Source organism: Choloepus didactylus, chromosome 18 (genome assembly GCF_015220235.1).
Source record: "Choloepus didactylus isolate mChoDid1 chromosome 18, mChoDid1.pri, whole genome shotgun sequence".
NCBI classification, from domain to species: domain Eukaryota; kingdom Metazoa; phylum Chordata; class Mammalia; order Pilosa; family Megalonychidae; genus Choloepus; species Choloepus didactylus.
The window spans coordinates 15,659,063-15,683,137 of record NC_051324.1 but is presented as its reverse complement, the minus strand read 5'-3'; the positions used below and the strand labels follow the sequence as shown (position 1 = coordinate 15,683,137).

General features: G+C 47.8%; 1 protein-coding gene across 3 annotated transcripts in view; it reads right to left on the bottom strand.

The window, feature by feature from the left end:
• Positions 1-24,075, bottom strand: part of C18H17orf100 (chromosome 18 C17orf100 homolog) — a 108,610-nt gene that overhangs the window by 67,287 nt on the left and 17,248 nt on the right. For 2 of the 3 annotated variants that reach the window (XM_037809606.1, XM_037809608.1), the window contains exon 2: positions 11,390-11,502. The gene's annotated coding sequence lies outside the window, so the exon portion shown is untranslated. Of the gene's footprint in view, positions 1-5,684; positions 6,260-11,389; positions 11,503-24,075 lie in introns of those variants that run through there. The other variant, XM_037809607.1, reaches the window with a different exon arrangement.

The following is a 24,075-nucleotide window of genomic DNA, read 5'->3' as shown; positions in this document are numbered from 1 at the left end:
ACTCACTGCTTGGGTCTCCTTCTCTATGGTGCCTATGAGATGCCCTTCAGGACCACAAGAGGCCAAACTCCCCCCATTCTCCACCCCAAGGTAATCCTGACTGTGCCCAAGGCACCCTCCAGATGGGTCTGAAGCTGTGACTTGGTGGCACCAGGGTAGGAATAAGACCTTTAGAAGCACTAAGCACCAAAAAGATTATGATGCCTCCACAATATAAAGTGTGATTATGCTTGTGAGGAGAGACCAGCAGCACTGATTGCTGGGTGCACAAGGTACTCTGAGATGCTGTGTAGTGTCCTGCCTGCCCATATGTGGCCTTACAATGGGCTTTGCAGCTCCTCCAGAGGGCTTCCAGTGGGTAGGACTGGGCTGTTGCTGAGGCTTGGTGAGCTGGCCCTGTGGTCTGCAGGAGACTGAGGAGGCAACTCCTGCCCACTGGTGGGCTGCGGCAGTGTCCCACGGTTCACCACTTCACATTTACAGCTACAGTGTTTCTCAGTTTACTGTCCCTGCAGTGGGAGGCCTGGCTCTCTGGAAACCACAGTTGTGGTTGCTGGGTGCCTGCCTGAGTGCTGAGCTGTGAGGGAGGCTCAGAAATTTCCAGGGACAGTGAGGCCCAGCCCCCAACCCCCAGTTTCTTTCTAAAACCTGGTTCAAGGTAGGAGGGAGTGTCAGCATATTGAAGATCAGGGATCACTGACATCCCTTTCCTGACCTAGTGTTCCATGGGGAGCAGGAAGCTCTGCCAGAGAGTCGGGGTACCCCTTTGGGCCCCAGTGGGACTTCTGGAAGGCAGGAAGCAGATGGAGGAGGGTGAGGGTAAGAGGAGGTAAGACTTGAGAAGGAGGCAGGAGACAATGACAAAGGGCCTCTTGGCCACTGAAGTGCCATAACCAGTGTCCTTTTTAGAGCCACCATGAGCCAACAGAACTAGCTTCTCTCTTGCTGGTGGATCCATCTGGCTGCTCACAGAACCAGGGCTGGGTTATCCGGAGCTTGAGCTTCTATGGGCTGCATAGGAAGCATCAAGATTACTTTTAACCTCCTGAAGTTGCTCTCAGAACTGAGTTTCTTGTCCTGTCGGGCTGCACAAACAACCTCACTGACGGCGTGGCCAGGCCGTGTGCTTTGCCTGCCTTTCATGTGACTCAGACCTCTCTGTAGAGGGTAGATGTCTCTGCTTCACACCAGGGAAGAGGCTGAAGCTCAGAGAGATTTAAGGAGTAAGGTGAGTTGTCTAAAGGTTGGCAGCTGCAGTGGAGTTAGGATTGTATAACTGTGATTCCCAAACCCCTTTTCACTGCACCATTTTGTCTGAACTAGGAAGTAGGGGCCTGATGGTTTGAGAGACACATGGAAGAAGCAGGGTCTGGCTCCTTCTGTGAACCCAGCCCTGAATATGCCTGACTCTGGTCAGTTAAGGGGCTGACCTGGTCATAGACTGACTCTTTGCCCTTCTTGTCCCCCACCCCAGCCCTGGGGCCCATTGGCCCTGACTCTGACTTCTTTCTCATTAACTCAGATGAGAAGGGCCAGGGTAGGAAAGGGAGGGAGGGAGTCTGGGACAAGGCATGGGACAGGCCTCTGCGGTGTCTGAAATCTCATACCCTGTAATCGAAGGGAGCCCAAGAAAGCAAACAGAGGAGGAATGGTGGGGCAGGTGAGGCCATGATTACCAGGTGGGGTATGGAAGGAACCCATGGGAGGAAAGAACCCATCTTGGAGAAGTGAGACAGGAGGGTGCTACCTGAAAACCGGGCTGATTTCATATAAATAGAATACCTACTGGGTGTGTTTCTCTTTTTAAAGTTAGGATTTATTTCAGGCTCAGTGTTCCCCTCCTCAGCAAACATCCCTGGTGTGCCAGCCATGGTGGTTTTGGCCCAGTAATGGGAGCAGCTGGCTGTTTCAGGTCATGCTGCCCTTAGTTCTGAAGCAACATGTGGTGTGTACATGTGTTTGTGTGCATGCAATTTTAATTGCAAAGGGAAAATTGGTTCAAAGCCTCTACAAAGGTTTGCTGAGCCCTGTTAGATAACCGGTCATGCTGAAAGCTGGGGTCACAGAAAGGAATCAGACTTGTTCCCTGCTCTCAAGGGTATACCTGAGTAAAAAGACAATCACCCCACAGATTGTATAGGAGAGGACAGGGTTAACTCAGTTTGTATGAAGCAGGCAAGGCTTCACAAGATCTATTCTAAGCAGAATTTTGAAGGATGAATAGAAGTTGTTCAGACTCAACAATTACTGAGCACCTAATCCATTCCAGGTATCAAACTAGCAAAGGGGCTACAAAGAAACAGGACATGGCTCATGCCCTTGAGATGTCTCATAGGAGACAGTCATGAATAGTAACAAGTGTTAAAATTATGCGCAAAATGCATTGGAGGTCCAAGTTGGGAAGCATCCACTCCACATGGGGACATGAGAACAAGGGCCTCTGCAGGGTAGGAGTTGGCTTGTCCTGTGGGCTTGGCTGGGGCAGCTATGTCTCATTAAGGAGAATTGCATTAGGAAACAGTTACTGGGATTGGGCTTCCTTAGGCCCAAGGCTGTGAGACCAGGGAGGGACAACTGGGGAGCAAGAACTGGTGTTTCCAGGCCAGATGCCTTATAGACTAGCTGTGTGGCCTGGGAGCATCTGGAGAACTAAGTTTCAGCTCCCACTCCTGCACTTACAAGCTGGGGGTGCCTTAAGCCACACATTTCACCTCTCTAAGCTCCATTTCCTCAGGTATAAAGTGGACATTGTGACAACACCAGACACACTTACTTGACAGGGGTGTTTTGAGGAGTAAAGTAAGATAATGCACATAAAGGACCTTGCAGAGGCTGGTCCTGCAGCTTCTCAATAAAGGGAAGCTGTTCTACAGCCCCACACAGCTACTGTGGCAGGACTGCGTGTGGGAAGGGCTACATGGATGGAGGACAGGGGAGTTGGCTCTCTTGATGCTCAGTGGTGCTCTAGGTCTGTGAGTTGGGGTCCCATCCCAACCTCTCTTCTTTCTGGGGTGTCATTTTGAGGTGATGTTCTCTGGTGAAGCCAGGAGTGGGAGGCAGTCCACTGGGAAGGAGGCCTTAACTGGCCCAGGCCTGGTTAGTCACATGGGTTGTCCATGTAAACCTGGCTGCTTCTTGCTCCTTTGATTTCCACTTTAGTTTCTCATTTCTGAAGTAGGCCTCTTTGGGCAATGCCAGCCTGTCTGTGACAACTGTGCCAAAGAGCCAGGGTGTGATAGTTTGAATTGTATCCCTAAAAAAGATGTGTTCAGGTCTTAACCCTGGTCCCATGCATGTGACCCTATTTGGAAACAGGATCCTTGAAGAGGCAATTAGTTAAGATGAGGTCAATTTGGATTTAGGTGGGCCCTAATCCAATATGACCGGTGTCCTCATAAGAAAGGGAGAATTGGGCACATAGAGAAATAGGGGAGAATGCCATGTGAAGATGGAGACAAGAAAGAAGCCCATGTGGAGAAAGAGGCAGAGATGCATCTATTAGCTAAGGAACACCACGGGTTACTAGCCACCACCAGGACTTGAAGAGGCAAGGAAGGATTCTTCCCAAGAGGCTTCAGAGGGAGCATGGTCCTGATGACACCTTGATTTTGGACTTCTAGCCTCCAGAACTATGAAACAATACATTTCTGTTGCTTAAGCCATTTAGTTTGTGGTACTTTCTTACAATAGCCCTAGGAAACTAAGACACAGGGCTTGGCCCATCTGACTCTGGGACCTTGGTCCGTGCTGGGGAGAGTGGCATTCAGGGCTCTCCCAGAGTGCAGAGGATCAAGGGAAGCTGGTCTGCACCAAGGATGGTGCTCGCTTCAGCTCACCTGCCCCCTGGCAAAGCTTTAGCATCCCAAATTGCTAGTAAGCCATCAGTGATCTTCTCAAAAACCTGATGTTGACTTAGCCTTTGTGCAGGCTGCCCTGGGAGGGGCTCGAGCAAAACGGGCCTTGTAGGAGGTTTGTTACCTGCCAGTGCTTGCCATCCAAAATAGAATCCCGAGCAGCAGCAAAGCCTTTAATTCAATATGTCCCAATAGCAGGTCGATGTGGGGATAACTATGATCTGACTGGTCTTGAGCTATAATTACAGAGTCAGAATAAAAAATTACAGGCATTGTGTGAGCTTGTTTTAAGTATAACGTAATCCATACTGTCTTCTCTCTTATTTACTAGATTTGAGGTGGAGGATTCAGCAGTTGGCACAGGTTTTGCCTGACGTGTAGCAGCCAAAAATGGCTCTTGGAGGCCTCTCCCCAGACCCCTATGGTTCCCGACTGCCCCCAGTCCATATGTGTGCATGCATCATTGCAAATCCTCATGGTGACCACATTATCTGTATGTTGCATCACCCCACCTGGTCTTCCTATCCCCAGGGAGGTGCCAGCCCACCAGAAACATCTTTGTAAATCATGGCCTTGATGCTTAAAAACCCATTAATGGCACTCCACCCCCTCTGTCTATAAGGTAAATCCAAACTCTCATGTTCCTTCATGACTTGGCCCGAACCCCTCTTCCAGCATAGTATGTGGGAAGTAGCAGCTATAGAGTAGAGATGAAGTATAAGGGCCCTGGAGTTGGACTGTGAGGGATCAAATTGGGCTCTACCTCTTCTTATTTGGTGTGAATCTGGGCAAATACTTAACCTTTAGCTTAAGCTCCTTCCCTCCTGGAAGTAATGCTTGTACCTCTCTCTACTGTCATGAGGTTTTTATGAAGATAGAATGAGACAACACACTTCTAAAGTGAGCCTAGGCATGCCTGTTTCCTCCCCAAGCCTCAATTTACCTATGTTAAAAGGACATAAAAGATTTAATGCCTCCCAAATCAGTAAATTTAAAAAAAATGATATTTCTTAGTAGTTGATGGTACACTGGGCAGGAGTTAGCTCAACCTTTCAGGGATGTAAAATCAAAATACATATGTAAAGTCGTAAAACATGCTTTTACCCTATGAGTAGGAATCTAATCTAAGAGAAAAAATCAAATTTTGGACAAAGATTTATGATAAGGGTGTTTATGTTAACGTGTTTTTATACTCTTGAAAAACTAAAAGCACAAATGCCCAACATGAGAGTAAAAGTAAGTATTGAAGGAATGTCCACTCAAAAGATTACTATGCTATCAGAAAAGTGTTTATGAAGAAAATTCAATTATGTTAAAAAACTTATAATCTAACTTAAAGTGAATAAAGCAAAGACAAAATTGTACATACTACATGATCTCAGAGATATAAAAATGTGTATACAGGAAAAACAATGAGATGGATATTTAACAGCAGTTATTTTGGTAAATGATAGGTGATTGATACTTCCTTCTTTATAGTTTTCAGTATTTTCTAAATATTCTAGAATGGGTATGTGTTACTTGCATAGTAATAAGTTTTGAAAGAGCTGAATGTTAAAATGTTAAATAAAGTGAGAAGGTAGAACATGATATTTGAAGTCGGTTCTGGCTTCTAACAGTCTACACTTCTAATGTGCTGGGGTTAACCAAAGATTCTGAGAGAGGACTACAAAGACCCTAACTCTCAAGACCCACCTGCCTTAGTTACAAGTGGCGTCAGGGCAGGTCCAGGGCCCAGTCAGCAGTTCACCAACCAGGAGATTCAGAAAATGCACCTGCACAGACTTCTCTTGAGGTCAGCTGTCTGCTAAATAAACTCTTTCTGAAATCATCTCAAGGGCTGAAAAATCTTAAGTAGTGTTGGAAGTGGGGCAGTGAGAGAGCCCAGCTGTCTCTGCTACACCATGGAACACTGGTGGCCCCTTGTTCCCATGGGACCAAATGGGTTTTCTGCCTGAGAGGTGAGCTCTTTCTGCCACTTTGGGCAAGGGGCTCGATGGAGAAGGCTGGCAGGCAGAGACCCTGTCGGTACCGTGGGCCCCTCTGATGACTACACACCTGGACTTGGGGACCCCACTCACTGCTCTTACAGACCACACATCCCCAACTTGGCAGGCCATGCAGCCCTGTCTGGCAAATTGTTCTGAGGGTGGGGCGGCTGGAACACATCAATGGAGGGGGTCACTGTGGGACAGTCTGGTCACTCTCAGCTTTTCCTTGGTACCCAGAACTGACAGATCAGTCCAGGTCAGGCCAGATGGAAGGAGTCCTTGACGAGTTCAGAGCAGCCCATTTGGAATTCGGAGGGGCACCTCCCCAAGAGGGAGGCCCTGGAGGCCAGTGCCCAGAGTCCAGTCAGCAGCTTGACAGGGCTTGGCCAGAACTTCCATGAGCCAGCTGCCTGCCTGTTCAGTCGGAAACAGAGAAAGACACAGGATTCAGAGCTAAGAGACTGAGAGAGACAGACAGGCTTAGAGAGTCAGCAAGAAGAACAGCCAGAGGCAGAGAGGTGGACAGACACAGACCAAGAAACAGGCAGAACCTGAGAAGTGGCAGGGAGGCCCATCACCAAGAGAGAACTACAAAGAGTAAATCAACACTGATGAACATGCTCATCCTCACTATGATCAGAGAGACGCAAATTAGAGTAACCCCAATGTGTCATTTTATACCTGCTAAATTAGCAAACATTAATGAAATTATACTGTCTCATGCTGTTGAGGTGGTGGTAAAACTAGGTTAAACACACTGCTGATGGCAGTATAAATCAGAAAAGCTTTTTAGGGAAGAAACTGGGCAACACAGTTCTAAAGTTATTAAAATGCTCATACCTTTTTACATGGTAATTGCACTCCTGGGACTGTGTTGCAAGGAAATAATTCAATAGAAAAATAAAAGGTTTCTACATAAAGGTGATCAGTGCAGTGCTATCCTTTAACGATCAAATTGCTAAGGTATGGCCACCTGAATACTTTATTTTTTTAAATACTTTTACAAATATCATAACATTTAAGGATCCCTGTGATCTGTGAAAATAAGGAGAAAATAAAATGATCTGTATACTGAAATTAATAACTACACAGAAATGACTGCTTAGATACTCGGTGGCTCCACCCTTGCTGGTGAACAGTGAACAGACGTTGGCTCCTGGCCGGCCGCACAGACGCTCTGGTCTTCCCACCAAGTGATCTGCCTGCCCCTCCCTGTCTGGAGCTGTCCCAGCCACGAAGCCTAATCCACAGACCTTAGAATGCTAGGGAGACAGCCTTGGCCAAGCCTGCGCACCTGGCCAGCTCCCTCTGAGAGGACACTGAGTGGTACCCACTGAGCCACTCTAAGGTCACACCTCAAGGAATCAAACCAGAAGAGCAGCCCCCTGGAATGGTGAAGTTTGGTCCTCGTTTAAGGAAAGGGATCAAGTGGTTGTGCAGACTCTGCAAGGGTCCTGCTACTTGAAAGCACAGCAATCCATTAAGCAGCTAAAATCTGGATTTCTACAGCTGGATGCGTCATGGGGTGAAGGAAATTTGGAGCAGATTGAAGGCAAAGGAAGGAGGAATGCTGGGGTTACTTCTCCTAGCCTGCCCCAATGGCAGGCACAGGTCTGATTCTGAACTGGAATCATTCAGTTCTACATCCTCCCTCAGCCCCTGGTACCCAGCACAGAAGCTGGCACCAGTGGGAACTCAGTAAATCTTGGAGGAATGAAAAGGAGGGGAGGAAAAGACCACATAGTATATGAATGAGCATGTGTGACCAAACAATTCTGTCTTTATTCAAAGCCTGCCTAGCTTTCCAAATCTGTCGTTAATCATGCGCCAGAGACGCTAGCCCTTGTGCCTGCGCTGCTTACTGGCAGAGGACACCCCGCCCTAACACTCAGAGACCATGCCTGTGTCCTGACAAGTCTAACCTTGTTCATTCATCTATGCAGAGTCACCAAAAACAAAAAGGCTTTAAGACAGTCCCTGCCCTTGATGTGCTTTCAATCTCATTGGCGAGATGGGTAAACAAGGAAGAATATTTTAAGGAACAATTTCATGAGTGCCAAAAAAGAGGTAGTGGCCATGCGAAGTAAGAGCACCGAGGAAGGCTCAATGGGGGAGGTGGAAATAGTGCAGGGCCTTGAGGATAGGCAGGATTTTGACTGGCAGGTCCAGAGGCATGCGAGCCAGTCTGCCTCAGACTTCTACCACTCTTCATGTGTGACCCTGCCAGTGGCCTGGCCTCAGTGCTAGCCAGTCCTACTCAGATCGAAGCAGAGAGCTCAGAAGCAGTCTCAGCCTGAGTCCAAACTGCTGAGGGCCCTGAAATTCATCTTGACCATTCACTCATTCACTCGTTTGTTACCATTGTAGGTGACCGCGAATGTAGCGGAAAACAGACAAGTCCTTGCCCTCCAGTGGGGGATACAGACAATAAAGTAAATAATATAAATTCTTGTTATAGTAAGTACTATGGAGAAGTATAAAATAGGGGTTAGAGGATAAGAGTGATGAAGTGGGGGAGCAGGAGAGAGTTGTTTTATCAGGAAAAACCTCAGGCAAATCATTAATAAGTCTGGGGACAAGCATTCTAGGCAGTGGTCATAGCAAGTGCAAAGGCCCTGAGGTAGGAATAAACTCAGCATGTTTAAGGAATAGCATGAAGGACAGTGAGGTGGAAAAGGAGTGAGGGGGAGTGGTAGGAGACACGAATGGAGCAGCATTGGGGTGCCAGGCCTTGATCATGGCATTGCTCCTGGGCTATGAGGAATTATGTCTCCTGCATCCCTTAGGCTCCTGCCTTGAGCTCAAGGTGTCAGTTGGGATTGGATCTAGGCCCTGCACACTAATGTGCTTGACAGGTCCTGGTACATGGCCACACTCTTATCCAGAAGTGCCCACTGGACCAGACAAGGACAACTGACAAGCCATACCTAGTGTGCCACCACCATAGGATACCAACTTCTGCAATATTTTTGGCTTTACCAACTCCTATCCCTGTGGCCTCCTCTTCCTGCTCCTACAAGAGAGCACTGTTGAAGCTCCAGCATGACTTGAAATCAAGTCACAGAAAGTGTGTTACCCAGGAGTGAGCTCTAGCAAGGTGTGGTTGGAGAATGGCAGATGATGCCAGAGAATTCAAGGCCAGGCTAGCATAGTGCAGGAGGTGGAGAAGCACTTAAGGTGTGTGAGGAAGGGGGTGAAATGTGCTTTAAAAACACAATTTTGGTGGCATTTTGAGGATGGATCAGAAGAAAGAGAGACCAGACCAAGAGATGCTGAAACCCTGAATTAGGGCAATGGCTATGGGGCTGGTTTCAAGAGACAATGCAGATGAGGTAAACCCATTGTACTGACTTGTAGTGGTGGTGGTGGTGGGGGCACTGTGAGAGAGAAGTCAAAGATAATGCAGGTTTCCTACAGGGGACTAGTATGTTATTCACTGAGGAAAAGTAGGCAGAGGAGTGTGAGAAGATGGAGTCAGTGGGCAAGAAGATACTTTGAATACAAAAAGAAATTAGTTCATTGAGGATAAGACATCCAGGTTACAAAAGTCTGGTGCTCAGGAGAGAGATCTGGGCTGGAGGGGCATCGGCATTCAGGCAGTGGTTGGGACTGTGAGTGCTGGTATGGAGCATGTAAATTGAGAAAATAAAGCTGGGGAAAGAATTTTGGGGACCACCGACATTTATGAGGTTTGTGGTGAGGGGTGAGGACATAATGAAAGGAGACTGAGTGCAGGGTCATGGAAATCAAGGGAAGAGAAAACTTCATGGAGAGGTGATGGTCCTTAGCATCAAATGCTACAGGGAGGATGGACACTAAGAAGCGGCTGCTGGATTTGACACCTGAGAGTAGCAGGAAGAGACTTTGGGAAGTGCAGGTTCGGTGAAGTGAGCCTGCAAGGATAGTCTGAAAGACTATCATGATGGGCAAATCTAAGCAGTGAATGCAGACAGGGGTGGCATGGGGTGAGGTGCGGCGAGGAGGAGACAGGGAAGAGGGAGGCCAGTTTGGGAAGGGGGAGATGAAACATTTTTGTTGCCTTAGGCAAGGGGCCAGAAGGAGAGAGAGAGGTGACCCATGGACCTTTTCTTCTACCTTCTCCAATCTCAGGCTGCCTGGGATCTTCCAGGCCCTCCTGTCCAGTTTAACCTAAATTCCTTCTGTAACATCTCTTCCTAAGTGGTTGATCAGCCTATCTGCTCTTGTTCAAGGAGTCAGAGTCCTCACCATTGTGTGGCAGATGGGCAGCCTAGCCTCTGGTTGTTCTGGCTCCATTGGTAGAAAAGTTTCCTTTAGAAATGTGAAGCAGATACAATATAGTATTGGGATTTCAATGGGGCTGGCTGTTGGGTAATGCTTTCCATGTTTTTCTACAGATTTAAGATTTTACAATACGTAAGTTTTTAGAATTCTCCCTTTGACTCAGCCCAAATGCATCTACTTGTAGTTTTTCACCCCTTGATTCTAGTTCCGATCTTGAGGCTGCCTCTGACAAAGACAACCCTTCATCAGCGGAGTGAGGTGGTGCCCATGGTCTTCCTGTCTGGGGCTTGGATATCCTCTGCTCTTCTGTTGAGTTCTAGGATTTTTCCTGTACACACTGCATCCTCACTACTCTTTCAACTGGATACAATAAGGAATAGGTATTTATTCCTCTTAAACCAGCAGAAGTGCTAGTGGTTAAGAACACAAGCTCTGGAGCCAGCCTGCCTGGTTTGAATCTCAGGCAGCTCTGCTTCTTGCTAGTGTGTAACCTTGGGTAAGTTGTTTAACTGCTCTATACCTCAGCATCCTGAGCTACCTCATCAAGATGTGAGGAATACACGAGGTGATCCACACAAAGTGCTTAGAACAGTGCCTGAAGGAGAGCAAGTGCTCATTATATGTTCACTGCTCTTTTTATATACCAAATCTCCTTTTGGAAAGGTATTGGAACTTCCCTTCAGAACTGTGGAGAGGACAGGAGAGTTCTCCCCGAGTCAACATAAGCATGTCAAATAAAGATGCTTTGTTCCAAGATGAACATGGCTAGGGCCCAATCTTGCATTATGGGATGTGGAAAAAAAAAAACAACCCAAACTAGATGCCGGAAGCAACCCTATAGTGTTTAGAAAATTTAGAGACATGAGAATCCAATCTGGGGACAGAGAATGGAAAGAGGCTGCAGAATTGCCCCTTGGAGAGTGCCAAAATGCCTGTGGGGAACAGGGTGCTGGCAATTGCCTTTTCTGTCTCAGAAGCTGTCGCCCCTGATGGCAAAAGGGTTGGATTTTTGGTTAACAACTGTTATCTCAGGCCTGGTCTCCTCTCTGTCCTGCTTAGCATTCCCCAGAAGTTTGGCTAGGTACAGGGATCGTCTGACCTCTGCTGTCCACTTTCTGTTATGACACAAACTTAAAGATTGTCACAGCCTCAATGGGCACTGTAGTGGAAGACACTTCAGAGATGCACAGTTTCTCCTACTTTTTTTGACAGTGACTCCCAGTAGGAAATACATTTTACATTGTGAATCTGTACAAAGAAGTTTCACAAAACAAGTCTTACCTTTATTTTGTGTGAGCATTCTGAGATTTTCCATATTTTCCAATTTTATTTCAGTAATAAGAAAAATGCTGGTTGCAATCCATTAAATCGATGTCACATCCCCAGGTTTTCCTCTGAAATTCAGAAAACATTAATTTAGTGTAGCAAATCAGTATACTAGTTTCTTGTGCTGGTTTGAAGCTGTTATGGGCCCCAGAAGAGCCATGATCTTTTAATACAATCTTGTGGGGTTGGACCTTTTGATTGAATATTTCCATGGAGATGTACCCCACTTATTCAGGGTGGTTCTTAATTAGTTCACTGGAGTCCTTTAAGAGAGCTCACAGAGAGAAGGAGTTCAGAGAAGCTGAGAGAGACATTTTGGAGAGGAGCTAAGATATTTAATCCAGTGTTTGCCCCTGGGAGAAGCTAAGAGCTGACACAGACTCAGACACTTGGAGATGCTTAGAGATGCAGACAGAAAGACCTTTGGAGATGCTAAGCTAAGAGAAGAAGCCCAGAGTCTGCCCCAGAGAAGCTAAGAGAGGACCCCAGATGTTTAGAGAGAAATGCCTGGGAGATCAAGCACGGATACACAGGTGATAAGAGAGGGAAGCTAAGAGAGACAGAAGCCCAGAGACATTTTGGAAAAAGCCATTTTGAAACCAGAACCCAGAAGCAAAGGACTAGCAGATGCCAGCCACGTGCCTTCCCAGCTGACAGAGGTGTTCTGGATGCCATCGGCCTCCAGAATCCTTTTGTTGATGCCTTACTTTGGATATTTTTATGGCCTTAGAACTGTAAATTTGTAATCCTAATAAATCCCCTTTATAAAAGCCAATCCATTTCTGGTATTTTGCATAGAGGCAGCTCTAGCAAACCAGAACATTTTTCAAACTTCAGTCATTGTGTACCACACCCCTTTCAAACCTTTAGCCACATCCAAGGCCAATTGTTTATGGAATTAGATTATTTTTCTTTAAATCAATTCACTAAAAATTGTTTTAAATGCTCCCGACAGCTGTAATAATATTGGTGAAATTACAAATTTTAAAGGTTATTTATATACATATTTCCTAAAACACAATGAAATAAAGATGTAACTATTAAAATTTAAAAAGAAGTTTGTTTCCTTAGTTCCTAAGATCACCCTGCACACCGGCAGTGATCTGAATTCCTTTGGGAATCGCTGATCAAGAGATTCGTTCAAACACCTCATTTTATAGTGGGGAAATGAGACCTAGAGAGCTGAAGTCACTAACTTAAGGCTATCCAAAAGATCATCGCTGTCCTTGTTTCTCAGCTGATGGGGAGAAATGTGTTGTCTGGTCACAGGATGGAAAGAAGAAAACAAAGAAAACTTATCTCTAGGCCATCTGGGCCAAATGCTGTGCTAAGTTTATTGGCCTTGTCTCATTTGGAGAGAAGTCCTACCCTAAAATCTCATCAGAATCAGAAATCAGTTCATATCCACCTTGGCAGAGCTGTTTTAAGACCTTTTTAGGTCCTATATATTCTTATTTTTGGAGGTCCTGATCCATATCATATCACGCATATTAAAATTTATCCACAACAGGACTTATAAATTTCAATTTTGTTGTTTTCTTTTTGTATTTTGGGGTCAATTAATTTTTCAGGCTTCAAACACTTTTGCAGGCCCTTGAAAGACTCATGGACCCTAGGAGTTAGCCTACTGTGCCCAATGGACAAAGTGGCTCTGAACCTGACAAAAAAATCTGCTAAATTAATATACACCAAAGAGTAAATTAATTACTTAAGCCTCACTCCTGGCCTTTTTAAAGGAGAACATGGACAGGCCACAGACAACTAGACATAGGAATCCCACTGGGGAAATCTTTGCTGTTCTGGTGGACTGGTAGGACATGCCATTGCAGGTGGGCAGAATGCCGTGTGAGTGGCAAGGTGCTTTCACTCTGGGCCTCAGTGTCCTCATGAGTAAAACAAAGGGATTAGACTAGATTGAGATTTTCAAAGATTTTATGTTAGCATCTGGACTCTTTTGTAAACAAAATCTTACAAGACAAAAAGCAGATCTGCTCTAGGATGTACAAAAACTATGATCAGACCTTTGAGTCTAAAAGATATAGAGGTTAAGTTTGTGAAGACATCCTGGAGAATCTTCCCTAGGTGCTTGCAAAGATAGAGGGGTTTCCTGCAGACAAGGTCCAATTTAGTGATCCCTGGAATTCATGAGGCCTTGATCAGATCTCCTGAACAGCACTGTGCTTTTTCAGATACCTTTGATAGTGATGTGCAGTAAGAACTACAGTTTACATCAAGATTCTGTACACACATACTGAAACAAAAGTATAAATATACTTTTCCCTGGAAAAAAAAAAAGAAATTATCCCACATCTGGCTGTGTCAGGAACATTTCTGGAATATAAGCCACAAACTTCTTTGTGGGAAGCAATTCTGTTTCTGATAATAGGTTTGTTCCGGTTTACTAATGCTGCCGTTATGCAAAATACCAGAAATGGATTGGCTTTTATGAAGGGGATTTATTTGGTTACAAATTTACAGTCTGAAGGCCATGAAAATGTCCAAATTAAGGCATCAACACAAGTATATCTTCACTGAAAGAAAGCCAATGACGTCTGGAAAACCTCTGTTAGGTGGGAAGGCATGATGCTGGCATCTGCTGATCCTGGGTTGTTTTCCAGCTCCTCTCTCAGCTCCTGTGCTTTCTTCAAAACGTCGCTGTTGGGGCATTTTGTCCTCTCTTAGCTTCTCTGGAGCAAAACAAAAGTCTGTGTTCAGCAGCACTCTCCAAAATGTCACTCTCATCTGCTCTGAGGTCCTTCTGTTTGTGATCTCTTTTATAGGACTCCTGTGATTAAATCAAGACCCACCCTGAATGGGCGGGCTCCATATCTTCATGAAAATAATTCAGTCAAACATTTAGCCCATACTTGATTGAGTCATCTCTCCATGGAAACACTCAATTGAAAGATTCCAACCTAATCAACACTAACAGGTCTGCCCCCACAAGACTGCATTAAAGAACATGGCATTTTTGGGGACATAATACATCCTAACTGGCACAACGCTTAAGCAATTTTTCTGATGGGTTTTAACGGGATTAAGACCTTTCCTGAGAAACTAGCTGCCTATACACTCTGCTAATGTCAGCCTTGGGAGGGAATGAATGGCCTTTAACAAGTCTTTTAATAAGTCTTATAATCCTTAACCAGAAAATTTTTTTTTCAGTATCTGTTTTAATACTGATTATCTAACCATTTTCTTTTCCTATAAAATGTACTTACCAAGAGACATTTGTTGAATTGGCCTAGTAGAGTCTATTCCCTTGCAGCAAGATTAGAATAAAAACTTTGATATCTGGGTCATAAATAAATTGTCAAGCTTTTCTTTCCTCCCTTATTTCCTTCTTCCATCTCCCCTCCCTCCCTCCTTTCCACTCTCCCTTCCTGCGGTCGCAGTTGACTCGTCTGGGGCGGGGGGAGGTGGCGGCCGGTTACCAAATCCTAGGCTCTCAGGATTGCTTGGAGGGTACCGGCGGCGGGGGCTCTTTCCCGGAGGCGAGGGCGAGGCGGGGGACTTGGCCAGGTCCCCGGCGGAGGCGTGCAAAGTATGGAGGGCGGCGAGAAAGGAACAGGCGGGACACGATTCTTTTAGGGTGAAGAAACCAAGAGAGCTTATTAGGGGAGAGTACAAGCTCCCGTTGCCAGTGCAACTCCCATTACCACCAGTGCGCATACATTGTTGCCAGACACCGTTACCGGAGCAACTCTCGCCCCTTTTCAATCAACCTCCGCGCCCTCTCAGAACCAATCCAAGCCTTTAACCTCTACAGCTACCCCGCCCTCTAAACGCCCGATATAAGCTTGTACTCTCCCCTAATAAGCTCTCTTGGCTTCTTCACCCTAAAAAAAAAAAAAAAAAAAAAAAAAAAAAAAGGCCAAGTCCCCCGCCTCGCCCTCGCCTCCGGGAAAGAGCCCCCGCCGCCGGTACCCTCCAAGCAATCCTGAGAGCCTAGGATTTAGCAACCGGCCGCCACCCCCCCCCCAGACGAGTCAACTGCGACCGCAACTGGCGCCCAACGTGGGGCCCCTGGAATTAAAAGTCCTCTCCACGCAGCGGTCCAGTAAAACCACCCGCTCGCCCGGACGCCTCTCCAGCTCCCCTTCTCCTCGCCTGCAAAGTAAGGGCCGCCTCTCCCTCGCCACCCCGCGGAGCCGCCTCTCCCTCGCCGCTCCACGTCCGGAGCTGCCTCTCCCACGCCGCTCCGCGCCCGGGCCGCTCTTCCTTTCCCGCGTTAACCTAACTCTTAACCCCGACTACCTTTCGTCTTCTCTTCCTATGTCCCCCCATTCCTCCTAACACTCTTCCTCCAGTAGCTTTCCCTCTTCCCCTCCATTACTTTGCTGTGGTCCTTTGTGTCTTTGTTTCTTTGTTTCGCGCGGTGTGCCTCTTTGCGACCGCCCCCCCCCAAACTGCTCTCGCTACTAGAGGCTCCTGCCTTCTATTCTCGCCGTTTCCTCGGTTTACCTCATTTTCTTTACTCAATAATCAACCCCCCTTTTTCTTTTCTCACTCTGCTATGGGTAATCGTCTATCTGCACGCCAAGCACCCCAAGTTCGTGCTCTGGCTGGTCTCCTAGACACACATCGCTGTAAGGTGTCTGTCCGGCAGCTGCAAGTATACTGGGACCTCCTGCTGCCCTTTAACCCATGGCTCACCACTTGCCATCTTTGGGACCCTGTTACTTATGATCGCCTTATTGATCGGGTCACCAACGCCATGGAACATGAGAGCAAGCGCTACCCTCCCGGCTTGCTCCCCACCTTAATAACCGTCCGCTCCTGCCTTCAAGGCTCCCTCCCCCCTGACTGAGGCCCCATTAAATCCAAGGAGGCCCTATCAACCCAGTCAACAGATTCAGACAGCGATACTAATGTAGACCACGATTTGGACACAGAGTCCTTAGTCGAGCAGATTAACAACGCACTCGAAGTGACTCCCAAAAAACAAAATAACACTGAGCCTCGCCAAGATGGCGAACTTCCTCCTCCTCCTTCTTCCATCGAGGGGAGGAAGTGCTCCGGCGATGACGTCAGCCCTAAGCTGGGCCGGAAACCGCAAGCGCTTTACCCCGCCCTTTCATAGGGCGGAGCTAGTCCACCATCTTATGCCTTAGCCACTCCCACCGCGCCACCGTCTTGTGACGCTTGGGGCCTCCCACTTCCGCCTCCCCCTCCGGCGAGCTCCCCCTCGGAGCCGCTACCGGCAGCTGCCGCCGCTCCTCCCACCCTGCCGACTAACAACCCCTGGCTGCCTTCTACACCTCAAGGCAACCCTTGGGGCAACGCTCCCCCTACCCCCACTCCCGCGCCAAGCCCTCTGCAAGCGCGTCCTCCTTTCTCTCGTGCTTTTCGCTGCTTTCCTCTTAACCTTACCCCCACACCACAGAAACCGTATAACTGGTATCCCATTGACTCTGATACTATCAAGCAGCTTCGCAGGGCCGTCAAAGAGGACGGGTTAGGTAGCCCATACGCTTCCCAAATACTGCAGGATCTCGGCATGGACTTTTGCATCCCCCAAGACTGGGCCTCGCTTGCCCGTTCCATTCTTAACCCCGGCCAGTTTGTTGATTGGCGTGCTCACTTCCAGGCGGAAGCAGCTAAGCAAAGTGAGCAAGACGCAGCCACTGGAGTCTATCATCACCCCGAAGCCTATCTAGGCACGGGAGTGTTTCTAGATGCGTCTGCTTATATTAATGTCCCTGCCACCTTCTGGACTATCCTCAGAGGCATCGCCTTACGCGCGTTTGCCAACTGCTCTGCCCGTCGACCTGACAACTTTACCAAGCTCCTCCAGGAGCCAAACGAACCTTTCGCCACCTTCGTATCCAGGGTCGAAGAAACCTGCGCTAGAAAAGTTAGCAACCCCCAAGCCCAGCTAGCTCTCACCCGGGAACTCATTCTAGAAGGGGCTAACCCCCCCTGTAAGCAAGCCATTCTCCCCTTGCGGGAAAAAAGTCTAGATGACTGGGTTCTCGCCTGCAGCGCCTTTGACCCAGCTGCCGCGTCCCTAGCCCAGGCTGTCTCTGGCGCTGTCACTGCCGCCTTAGCCGCCACCACCGGTTGTTTTAAGTGCGGGCAGAGCGGTCATTTTGCCCGGGAGTGCCCCAATGCAGAGGTCAACCGCCCGCCTTTCAGGCAACGCAATGGGCGCCCCCCTCCCACTCCCTGCCCACGCTGCCAGCGTGGCTATCACTGGGCGCGCGATTGCAAGAGCAGCCCCAGAGATATTAGCAAGGATAGCTTAAAAAACCTCTGCTATCCCTGGTGCCCTGACGGCAGTCAGCGCCAGGGCACTGAGCAAGCTTTAAACTCCAAGCGGGGCAAGCCTCAGCCCCGCCCCTAAGAGGCAGCGTGCCGACTGGTTCTAATAAAACTAATCACTTCACCGGCAGTAAAACGCTTCTCTGGACAGTCCCTATCACTCCAGAGAAGCCTACTCGTAAGTTAAGAATAGGCGGGCAATGGTACACGGGCACGCTCGATTCAGGGGCAGAAGTCTCTTGCATGCCCGCTCAGTATGCCACCATGTGCATGGTTCTCGATGGTCCCTCGGTAGTGGGAGCCACTGGTACCTCCACCTCTCTTCAGGCCATAGGGCCCATTAAGTGGGAAGATGAGGAGGGCCACTCAGGCACCTTCCGCCCGTTATTTCTACACACCATAGACCAAATTTTATGGGGCCGTGACATCCTCGCTGCCTCTGGGGCAGTGCTTACCACGCAGCCCCCCCAATAATGTGTGCCACTGCTCGTTTAACACCTCCAGCGCCCGTTCCTCTGCAGTGGGATACTGAGGAACCTATATGGGTGGAGCAGTGGCCCCTTCCCACGCATATTCTCATAAAAAAAGAGGCTGCAAACCAACCAGGCCAAAATACTGCATTAAAAACACCCTCTGGCATAAGTCCCAACCAAGTCATTAACCCCCTTTTTCCACAGCCCCCCAGCCGCACCTCGAGTACAAGCAGCACACCCGAAAACCGTACCTCGGCTGCAAACAACGCATCGCCAACCCCACCACCCCGACCTCCTCTACCCCCCTCTCGCTACTCCTCTCGCTACTCTTCTCCCCTCCTCGGCCTTATCCAAGCGGCCTTCACCTCAGTGAATTCCTCCAACCCCAATCTTACCTCCTCTTGTTGGCTTTGCCTCTCCACTTCCTCCCCCCTGTATGAGCCAGTTGCCTCCAACCTCTCCTTTTCAGAAAACACAGAGGACAGCCCCTCGGAATGCAACTGGAATACCTCTGCCGTCCCCCTAACCTTTCATTCAGTCTCCTTTACAGGAAAGTGCATCCGCCCTCGCTCAAGTAACTCTCCCAACCTCACAGCTTGTGCCAACTACTCATCTCCCAGCAGCTCTGCCAAATTTCTCATCCCTCATAACTCCTCCCAATGGCTCTGCTCCTCTACAGGGCTTACCCCCTGCCTTAACGTGCAAACCCTCAATACAACTAATGAAACTTGCCTCCTAATTGTCCTCATCCCTAGGGTCCTATACCATAGCGAGGAAAACTTCTTCCTCCGCCTGGAAACAACTGCAGCTTCTGCCCCACTGCAAAAGCGAGAGCCCATCACCGTCCTCACAATTGCCTCCCTCCTAAGTCTTGCAGGCGCTGGCACCGGAATCGCTGCATTAGCCAGTCAAGGCTCCGCCCTAACTCACCTCCGGGCGGCTGTTGACGAGGACATTCGTCACCTACAAGACGCTATTTCCCATCTTAAAAATTCTGTCAATTCCCTCTCTGAGGTAGTGCTCCAAAACCGCCGAGGTCTCAACCTTCTCCTCCTCAAAGAAGGAGGCCTTTGCGCCGCCCTAGGAGAAGAGTGCTGTGTATATGCCAATTCCACAGGTCTCGCCGAGGACAGCCTAAAGAAGGTCCGAGAGGGACTGGAACAACGCAAAAGAAACCGTGAAGCCACCAGCTATTGGTCCCACATCTTTACCCCCCTCCTCCCTTACCTCCTCCCTCTCCTCGGCCCCCTTCTAATGATTATTCTAGCTCTCACCTTAGGACCCTGCATTATCCGCAGAATTGTCCAGCTTGTAAGGAAACAAACGGATGCTATTTTCTCCTCGTTCGTGCAAGTCCAGTACCAGCGACTCGCCACCTCTGACGCTCCCTACTCCGAGATGACAACCAACCCTCCGCGACCTCACCGCCACCGGTCAACCCGCCGACCGCGAGGCCCTTCTCGATCGCCTGAACATCGCACCAACCTCGAGCTCCAGCTTCTCTGAACCTCCAACTTTAAACCCCCCACCCTCGTCCATCCCGCAAGCAGCAAGGCCCCTGTCGAGCGCCCGGGCGCCACACCAACGCCGAGCTCCAGCCTCGCTGAGCCACCGTCAACCCCTTTTTCCCCTCCCCGGCCTCCCCCTTCCCTCATCCCTTAGCGGGCCTCTCTGGTAAGCTTCTTCCTTTAATTAGAAAAGAAGGGGGAAATGCGGGACACTGATTACGTGCTTCAACTTGGCGGGCCTGGGCTGGGGGACCTGATCAGCCCCTGGGGAGGGTGGTGGGCACGGGCGACAGCGCCCTCCGCAGCCCCCCGGGCCTGGGAAAGTGAGGCTGGAGGCAGGCCCCATTTCCTCACCCAAAATAACACTGTTAGGGGAGGCTTGCCGGAGGGAACCGCCTTTTCCCCACCCCCTTATCTTGCCCGGACACTCCCCGTTGCCAGTGCAACTGCCATTACCACCAGTGCGCATACATTGTTGCCAGACACCGTTACCGGAGCAACTCTCGCCCCTTTTCAATCAACCTCCGCGCCCTCTCAGAACCAATCCAAGCCTTTAACCTCTACAGCTACCCCGCCCTCTAAACGCCCGATATAAGCTTGTACTCTCCCCTAATAAGCTCTCTTGGTTTCTTCACCCTAAAAGAATCGTGTCCCGCCTGTTCCTTTCTCGCCGCCCTCCATACTTTGCACGCCTCCGCCGGGGACCTGGCCAAGTCCCCCGCCTCGCCCTCGCCTCCGGGAAAGAGCCCCCGCCGCCGGTACCCTCCAAGCAATCCTGAGAGCCTAGGATTTAGCAACCGGCCGCCACCCCCCCCCCAGACGAGTCAACTGCGACCGCACCTTCCTTCTTTTTAAGTGTGATACATTTTAAAATGCTGATTGTGACCCACTAAACTGATTATACAACCCTTTAATGGTTTTGACTGGAAACTTAAAAACCACTGGGATAGCATTCCTGATGGGTCAGTCTATTAAGACTATTTCTGTCTATTAAGACAGAAATATGTTGCTGCCATTATGAAATGAGATGAGAGAAGGAAACTAGGTAAGACGAAGGCCAAAGAATTAATTCCCTGTACTCCATCTCTGACACATAGCAAGAGTTGAGGAACTGCCTTTTTTTTTTATCTTCATTTTATTGAGATATATTCACATACCACGCAGTCATACAAAACAAATCGTACATTTGATTGTTCACAGTACCATTACATAGTTGTACATTCATCACCTAAATCAATCCCTGACACCTTCATTAGCACACACACAAAAATAATAAGAATAATAATTAAAGTGAAAAAGAGCAATTGAAGTAAAAAAGAACACTGGGTACCTTTGTATGTTTGTTTGTTTGTTTCCTTCCCCTATTTTTCTACTCATCCATCCATAAACTAGACAAAGTGGAGTGTGGTCCTTATGGTTTTCCCAATCCCATTGTCACCCCTCATAAGCTACATTTTTATACAATTGTCTTCGAGATTCATGGGTTCTGGGTTGTAGTTTGATAGTTTCAGGTATCCACCAGCTACCCCAATTCTTTAGAACCTAAAGAGGGTTGTCTAAATTGTGCGTAAGAGTGCCCACCAGAGAGACCTCTTGGCTCCTTTTGGAATCTCTCTGCTACTGAAGCTTATCTCATTTCCTTTCACATCCCCCTTTTGGTCAAGAAGATGTTCTCCGTCCCACGATGCCAGCTCTACATTCCTCCCCAGGAGTCATATTCCACGTTGCCAGGGAGATTCACTCCCCTGGGTGTCTGATCCCACGTAGGGAGGAGGGCAGTGATTTCACCTTTCAAGTTGGCTTAGCTCGAGAGAGAGGGCCACATCTGAGCAACAAAGAGGCATTCGGGAGGAGGCTCTTAGGCACAATTATAGGGAGGCCTAGCCTCTCCTTTGCAGCAACCGTCTTCCCAAGGGTAAAACCTACGGTAGAGGGCTCAACCCATCAAACCACCGGTTCCCTATGTCTGTGGTCATGTTAGGAACTGTCTTTTGAAACTTAAAAAAAATAAAAATTAAAAATTAAGAGGAGGAGGCAAGACAAAAACTTCAATTCTAATTGAAATATAAATAAATGAGAAATAATTTTCATTTAGAATATTTAAAGAATTTATAAAAATCAATACGAGAAAGATAAGAAAATAAACAACAAAAGCAAAGGATATAGATGGGCGTCACAGAAAAGGAAATCTGCATAGGTAACAAGCATATGGAAAGATGCTCTACCTTATTAGTTGGCAGGAAAGGAAGAAATTGGAATTATTAAAGCTGGGAAACTTGGATGAGGGACCTGATGAATTAAAACTCAGCCCTCTGCAGAGGAGCTTCTCAGGCGGTGTTGACGTCTCTGCGCTTGGAGAAGGGGGCCCGAGGGCCTGGGATCTAGACCTATGAGGAGGGGCACTGGCCAGCTAGTGCTGGTGTTTCTGTGGTGGGGCGCAATAAAGCTGGTTCTTCAAATATTAGAAAACTGTGAAATGGATTCAGCTGCTGCTAAGGGAAGGAACTGCTGCCAGGGTGAAAAAGTGTTGCTGGTGTGGTGCTTACAGGAACCACAAGGAGGCAGGAAGCCCAAAGGAAGCTCTCTCTAGTGTTCCCTATTGGCAAAGCTCAACATGGAATCGCTGGCAAAGCAGGGACGTGGCTTGCAAAGTACTAGCTGCTGAATATAGAAGTGTGGGCTTGGAGCTGAGGGACAATAATGTAACTATTATAGTCCATACTACTGGATGATCAGCATTTACACTTGAGCTTCCACACACAAAAAAATGTTGTTTCTACCTAACATCGTGCAATTATTTCTCAGACAAATAAAGATGCTATTACCCTCTCCCCGAAAAGGAAAGACACAAAGTTCTAACAATCACTGTATCCATCTCTGGGATATGATAACTACTCCATAAATTCAGTCACAGACCTATCTGAATATTCTGTTACCTAAAGACTAAATTGTAAAACTAATCTCCAACAAAATATATAAAACAATAAGGAGAAGGACCAGAAAAGAGTAACAGGGATTGGATTTATTCTTCTGCCTGAAATAACAAAAAACAAAAACAAAACAAACAAAACCAAAGACAAAACATATGAAACAACTGGACCTCAGACAATGAAGGACAGTGATCCCTTACAGACAAAACAAATGAGGTTGCCTTTTACGGCCCAGAGAAAGCTTTCAGATTATAGTGCAGGGAAGGGGAACCCACTAGTCTCCCAGATGTGAGGGGTTAGAGTTGGGAGTCCGGGGAGGCTGAGGCAGCTTACATACCAAATATGAGAGAAATGCAGAGAGGGAATTTTGGAGATAAGCACAGGTACTCCTGAAGTATTCAGTTGAGTACTCATCATCACATGAATGTGAGGAAAATATCCAAGGGCAGGGAAAGAACCACCTGAAAGGAGACAGAACAACTCCTGCAGTTCACATAACAGAACAGTGTCTGTTATTATCATCCATGTGGAAAAGCTCATAATTCAGGGTACATCAGATAAAGGACTCAGATGTGGGAAAAAATTAGCCCATGTTTTAACATTACTCTGGACCCACCAAATAAAGCTTAAAGCAAGACCTGAAGAGGACCAAACAATTTCCATGTAACTTAAGGTGTCCTAGAACAAAGCTCAAGGATATTTATCAGAATATAAAAATATCCAACACATTCAACAAGGTACAATTTCACAATGTCTGGTATGCAAACAAAAAATCATCAGGAATGTAAAGAGGCAAAAAACTACAAATAGAGGAGAAAACATCAATCAATGGAAAATGATCTAATCTAAATATCTGCTGCTGGGGAAGTCATGGACCCATGATCAGTGCCCATTTCCCAGCCCTCACCTACCCACTGCTTCCTCTTTTACTGTGTGATGATGTTTCAGTCTGTTTCCATTCTACAACCCAGGGAAGATGTTAGGTCTAATAAAACAGCTGACCAGACCTTAAACCCAGAAACTAGAACAAGAAGCCCAGATGCTTATCAGGGCAAGAAACTCTCAGTGGCAGGGCCCGCTCCTCCTGGGGTGGATAAATACCTGCCTTGGGCAGCACAAACTTGTCTCTTGTCTCCGATGCAAAGTGGGGTGTGTGGAACTGCCATCCACTGACCCTGATCTAAGCAGTTTGGCCTTTCCAGGAGACCAGCCACAATGGGATATCTTTTCCTGCTCTCTTGGACCCTTTGTGCTGTGTAAGTAATAAAGCTGTCATTTTCTGGCAGTTTCTATTGTGCCTGAGTCTGTGTTCCCCATGACACGCCATGTAGCAACTCACTCCACAGATGCTTTAGGATGGCTGGGATTTCATGGCCAACCAACAGAAGCCCTTTGGCAAACATTTCTCTAACCTTGAGAGGAAATGACAAATGAGACTAAGATGCTGCCCTGAGAAGCAAAAGAGT